The sequence below is a fragment of the Galeopterus variegatus genome, unplaced genomic scaffold (assembly GCF_000696425.1).
Source record: "Galeopterus variegatus unplaced genomic scaffold, G_variegatus-3.0.2 Scaffold14916, whole genome shotgun sequence".
Taxonomy (NCBI): domain Eukaryota; kingdom Metazoa; phylum Chordata; class Mammalia; order Dermoptera; family Cynocephalidae; genus Galeopterus; species Galeopterus variegatus.
In genome coordinates, this window is record NW_007741027.1 from 923 (window position 1) to 7,194 (window position 6,272).

General features: G+C 48.7%; 1 pseudogene; it reads left to right on the forward strand.

Annotated features, from left to right (window-relative positions):
- Positions 1-5,949: 5,949 nt before the first annotated feature.
- Positions 5,950-6,272, forward strand: part of LOC103582107 — a 14,338-nt pseudogene continuing 14,015 nt past the window's right edge.

Genomic DNA, 6,272 nt, shown 5'->3' on the forward strand with positions numbered 1-6,272 from the left:
CTAATATAAAGGTGGCTGAAGATAAGGCCCCTCAGAAACTACAGAATCTGAAGGTAAATACATTTGCAGAATATCCACTGGGTGGTTTGGTTTACAGCTTTTCAGGCTTTGGGCTAGGAAGGAAGATAAGGAAAGAATGAGGTAGGCCTGGTCCATGCTCTCCCAGAGCACAGGCCCTGACAGGGCAGGCAGCTTCTCAAATTGAGAACTTCAGTGGCTGTTTTTACATATCAGTGAAAATAAAGAGTTTGTGGGGGCCCCAGGGAAAGCAGGGTCAATGCTGTCGGCCTGGGATGCTTCCCTACAGGAAAGACACTGGAACAGAGCCTACGCGATGAGTAGAATTTTACCAAGGGAAAATGGGGTAGCTAGATTTTCCCGGTGGTATCCACATCTTCTCTTCATTGTCTTTCTCAGTGGGCAACCCTCCATGTCATCTTGAGTTGGGGGTTAGCTACACCTAGGAGCCTTGGAACTTATACATCCTTGGGGATGGACAGTGACCTATGGCTACATTAGCAAATTTATGGATTGCCTGAGTTAAATGTTCCACTTCAGGCAGATAAAGTTTCACTAACCCACTAATGCACAGGGAATGGAACAAGAAAAGTAAGTCACAAGAATGAAATAAGAGATTTTAAGAGCCAAGATGTTGTTGATCAGCCAACAGTCATGTTTAATACACGCCTACCATGCAGACTGCTAGGCACTAGAGCCCCAGAGGAATATCATATCTGCCACTGCATCAAGGGACACACTGTGTAGCTGGGGAGATGACCAAATACGGTAGAGGGTGATATGAAGAAGAAAGATAGACATGTTCAATTCTTGATCCCACTACTTCCCAGATGCAATCTCAGTCAAATCTGAGCCTCAGTTCTCTCACCTGTAAAATGGGAATAATATATAATACCACTTTGCCTTGCAGGGTTGAGAGGATTAAAGACAAAGCATGTGAGTTATCTAACACAACTCCTGTCCAATAGTAAGTAGCTGCTCAATAAATGATCATCGTTATTGTAACTGATATGGTGACGAGTACTAGAATCATTGATCTTAAAGACAACAGGACCTAGAAGACAAAGAGTCCACCTCAAAAAACAAATGGAAGGTGGTTTCAAACCCACTCCATGGTAACAAAAACCCCACTGATTTATTACAAGTATTGCATTGCAAAGCAAAATGCAGCCCATGCGAGCTGCTGGAACAGAGGGAGAGTGTCCTAGATAGCAGTCGGAGAGCATCACCTGTAAACATGAGTTTTGGAAGACGGGTAGGAATTTAGACAAAAGGCAGGGAAGGGAGAGAGAACAACATGAACAAGCACCTCTCCCTTAGCTACTGCCAGTCCCCCAACCTCCCCCATCACACTCACAGGAATAAAAATAAAATTAATCCCCTTCTCTCATCCAAGCATTTTCTGGCCTCCAGCTGATGCATCTGTAATCCCTACTCAATCCCTGTCACTCTCGTCTCAGCTCTGCTTTCCGTCTGCTCACAGTAAACCAGCTCTCCAGAGAATGAATCCTCCCAGGTGCAGAGAGCAGGGGAGGAAGGAATCCTGACTAATAAGAAATCTATCACTAAAGAAGGATGAAATCTCAAAGGAGGGACAAATTGGTATGTTAAGATTTGATTATGATCCAAAGCACTTGGCACAAAGTAGGGGCTCAGTAAATATTTGTTGAATGAATTAAGCTTTAAGGGGGAAGTACAGCTCCATATTTCTGATTGGGTTATAGTAAAACATTATCCTGAGGAACTCTGATCCTGCAGAGTTCCTGGAACTTCCAGAGGGGAAGGAGGCCAAAGACAGGCCCTTTAGGAAGAAGCAAGACACAAGATAGGACAGAAAGAGTAAAAAGTCTGGCCTTTAGAGCCGCAGGTGGTTGACTTCAGTAGTGGGTCCCTACTGGTGCTGGCCATAGAGGGACCAGTGGATCCAAGTCATTTCTAGTCCTCATAGATCTGTCTCCAAGGAGGTTGAAAGTCTTCGACCTCTATTTCATACATCACTGGTTTCTCCATTATCATTATCTACCTTTGATATGGGGGAGGCAGGGGGGTTCTCTTTTCACATAATACATTTCTTTGTTTTCTCATATGACAATTTACTCTTTAAGACCAGGACTTAGTATAATAAATTAGCCTGACACGATGCCCAGAAAGATGCTAGGCATGCAGAAGTCAAAAATCCCTGATTGTGGTGGTCGGTAGGTACCATACACCTGTCGATGCCCCCACATGCTTTGTATGTTCTTGATGGTTTATAGATGAAGCACTCAGCAATTGGAGAGTGGTTGAGAAAATCTAGGATCCTTGCCTTTCTTCTTAAGAGACTCCACAAGCATCTAAAGAAATTAGATTAGACTTAAAGAGGGACCTGAGTTCAAGCATTACTACTTCTGGGAACCCTGACCCCCACCCCCACATCCATCTCCCACAGTCTGTCCAACAAGGTCTTCCTGGGGTTGTTTCTGTCACAAGGTGGTATTCATACTATTTCTTGTGTGTCTCCTTACCTGCCCATGATCTACCTAAGGGCCAGGAATGTATATCAGTCACCACTACACCTCAGCACCTACTGCAAGGCCCGGCATACAATAGGCACTAAGTAGATATCTGCTGAATGAAAAGAGGGCCAGGCAAAGGGTTTCTAGACAAGGAATTATCCAGACTCAAAGTTCAGATTCAGATTTGTCCAGATTCAAAGTTCAGCTACTCAGAAATCACTAAGAACCGCCTCCTGAGACTGGCTGGGTGTGGGCACTGCACATTCCTGACAAGGCAGACCTACGTCACTGAAGAAGCAGGCTGCTGAGGGGGCCTAGATGGAGGAGCCCTGCAAGAGATAACATGAATCAGATCTTGTGACTGTGGCCTCAGGAAGGTATGCCGTTTGGTGTGGACATTGTTCTTAGTGGGCCATACTTGGGGAACTTGCCCACATGGTGGGTGATTATCACTAATTATCTCATTTCACCCTCACAATGACCCTACACAAAAAGAATGATGGTCCACTTTACCAGTGCAATTCTGTGGCTTCAGGCCTTATGGACTCCAAAGCCTACAATGATACCTTTTTTTTTTTTCCTTTTTGTCTTTTTTCGTGACCGGCAACGGGATCGGAACCCTCAGTGTCGCGCCCGTACCGGGACCGGCAACAGGATCGCAACCCTCGGTGTGGCACCCGCACTGCGCTCAACCAGTGAGCGGACGGGTCTCTATATGGGATCCGAACCCTCGGTGGGAGCGCTGCAGCACTCCCAAGTGGGGGAGCGCCGCCGCACTCCCAAGTGCCGCACTCTACCGAGTGCGCCACCGGGCCAGCCCTACAATGATACCTTTTGCAGAACTATACATTCTCAGGCTTTGATGGACGCCTTTAATCTCCTAGTTCACCTCCCCTCCCTCAAAGAGATGCTCAAATTCCTACAACAGACCTCACAACAAGCTTCCTGCCTCCTTCCCATGCTGGAAGGCTCACTGCCTCTCCTGCCAGCATAGCCCACCGTTGGGCAGCTCTGACTACTAACAGTGCTTTCTCACAGATTCCTGATTTCTACCCATCAACCGCACATCTTCTCCTTGTAACTACCCAGAGCAAAGCTAATTTGCACATGACAACCTCCAGCTATCTCAAGGCAGTTATCCTCTCTCTCACCTGGGTTTAGAAAGATGCCGCAGAAAGAGATTGCACAAGCTGCTCTATGTGAAGTTTGTTTCATGGGGGTTAACAAATGCTTTTCATTGACAACAAGTATCAGAGAGAGATGGCATATCTTGTTGCAGTGAGGATGACCGTTGGGGATGGGGGTGAGAGGAGGTGGGCCAGACACCAAAATCCACATAAACCTTAACAGTCTTCAGAGAAACCACCAATAATGCCAGAAGGGGCTTCTGAGATCAACCAAATTCCTTGTTTTACAAAGAAGGAATCAAGAACAGAGAGCAACACAGCTATTCAGTGGTGGAACTTTAAGAAGCCTTTGAACCTGCAACCCAGTGCTCTTTGCACAGAGCTACCACCCATCTCCAAAACTCTACAGCAGCCACCCTGTGATTTCAGAATAATACTCCCAGGATAACAGCACTGTCTACAGTCTCACTTTCATCACGTCCCCAAGAGGAGGAAACATGTCATTAGCTCCGTTTTACAGAGAGCAACCATAAGACATAAAGAGACAAAGGGATGTGCTCTGTTCCCCAGCAAACTGAATTTATTCTTGGAACTTAAAGCTCGTTAAGACTCTTTGCTCATTGTTGACCAAGAGCTATTGGAAGGAGCATGGACTGTCTTCCTCTGGAAATAGATTTCCTATCTAAAGGAAGGGAGCTGCCTTTATCTGCTATTCAGTTTTGCACTGTTTTATGATTGCTGGGTGTGCAGATAAGGAAAGTTCTTCAAAACCATGCTCTTCTTTTCTTTCTGCCTCCCCAGCCAGCATGCTTCAAGGGAAGCAGCACTGTCTGTGGAGAACATCAGGAGCCTGAGTTCCTCTCCTGGTTGTGGCCTAACTGGCTGTGTGACTGGAGCATCCCTCCTACCCAGGCCAAGCTCCAGTTTCCTCATCTACAACAACAGAAGCAATAAATTCTGCCCTTTCAGTCACCATAACTGGGATGCTGTACGGCTCAGATGACACAGACCAAGCGTGGGGCAGAGAGGCTCACTCCCACAATAAGCAACTGTCCCCTTGCCTCTCTCACTTCCCCAGCTCCCTTATCTCCTCTCTAGCCTAGTACCTAGAACAGGTGAAAGTTCTCACCCAAGCAAGAGAGGAGAAAAAAAATTGCAACATTATCCCAATAGGCCCCAACACTAGCATTTTCCAAAGAGCGTTTACAGTTATTAACACATTTACCATTTAAGGTCTATGTGCCATGCACCATAAAAAGCGTTCTTGTGCGTGCTCTATTGCTTTTAGTCCTTACAACTATCTATTTTGCAGATGACAAAACTTAGGCTTGAAGTTTAAGGGATAGCCAGTAAGCAGTGGAGCCAAGAGGAAACCCCAGTTTTAATCGAGTCCAGTGCTTCCCAAACTTTAATGTGCTCATGAATCACCTGGGGAGATTTATGAATAATTAGATTCTGATTCTGCAGGTCTAGACCCGGCCTATGTTGCTGCACTTCTAACAGGCTCCCAAGTAGATGAATTACACTCTGAGTATCACAGGCTAGATTTTAAATTCCATTAAGGTAGAGCTTGTGCCACGGAATCCCCAAGGGCTTAGCATTGGGCCTGCCTGTAGAATGCACTCAATAATTACTTACTGAATTAGTCAATGAATATCTGGCTCAAAAACCCCATGCTTTACTCACTTCTCTATATCAAGTCCCATTATGTCATCTAAACATTTATAACAAATCTCTTAGGAATGATCATTCCCTTTTGACCGATAAGGAAACAGAGGGTCAAAAGACTAAGTAGCCTCAGATTTCCCAGCTTTTGTGCAGCAGAGCTGGAGGAGGTCCACCTTCAGATCCTTTGCCCTGGCCACAGCTGTCAGAGTTGCAGGGGGAGGGGGTGGTAACAATAATTACAGACCACCGGATGGCAAGGTGCTGGGCCCATCCCAGCCCGTGACCGGCTCACAGTTCCAGGGGTCACGAGAGAGCTCTCAGCTGCTCCCGGGGGAAGGGGGCAGCTGGGCCTGATGCCCCCCAGGAGGCAAACAAGGAAGAGGGGAGGAGGAGGCCGGTGCTGCGCGAACAGGTGGTGAGATGACTCCCGATCTCACGATGAGCCCCGCGGGGCCCGGCTCCGGACAGACGTTGTCCACCTGGCGGGGATGGTAGGGTCAGAGGCGTTCAGGGAAGTCTCTGCCTGGCGATGAATCACAGGGCACATGACCCAGCAGGGTAGGGGAGCGCAGGGGGCGGAACAGGCAAGGGATGTGCCGGGGGCACGGGGAGGGTAGGCCTCGCTCCCGGCCCCCCTGCAGGTTCGATTTGGGGAGCGTAAGGAAGCCCCTCTCCCACGCAGCTCCACCTCCCGGCAGCTCCTGCAAGGCCCTGGGCCCCGCAGGTTCCCGGGTGCGGCGGAACTCACGGCCTTCAGCTGCTCCAGCCGGTCCTTCATCCTGGTGCCCAGGTGCCCGGAGGCAGGTAGCGCGTCCCAGGTGAGCGCGTCCCAGGTGAGCGGCCGGAAGTGGCGGCCGGGCCCGGCAGGGGTGACGGAGCTCGGGCTGCAGGAGGCGGCGGGCGGCGGCCGCTAGCGAGGAGGAGCGTCCGAGGCCACGGCAGGCTCCGCCGCGCCGCCCCCTCC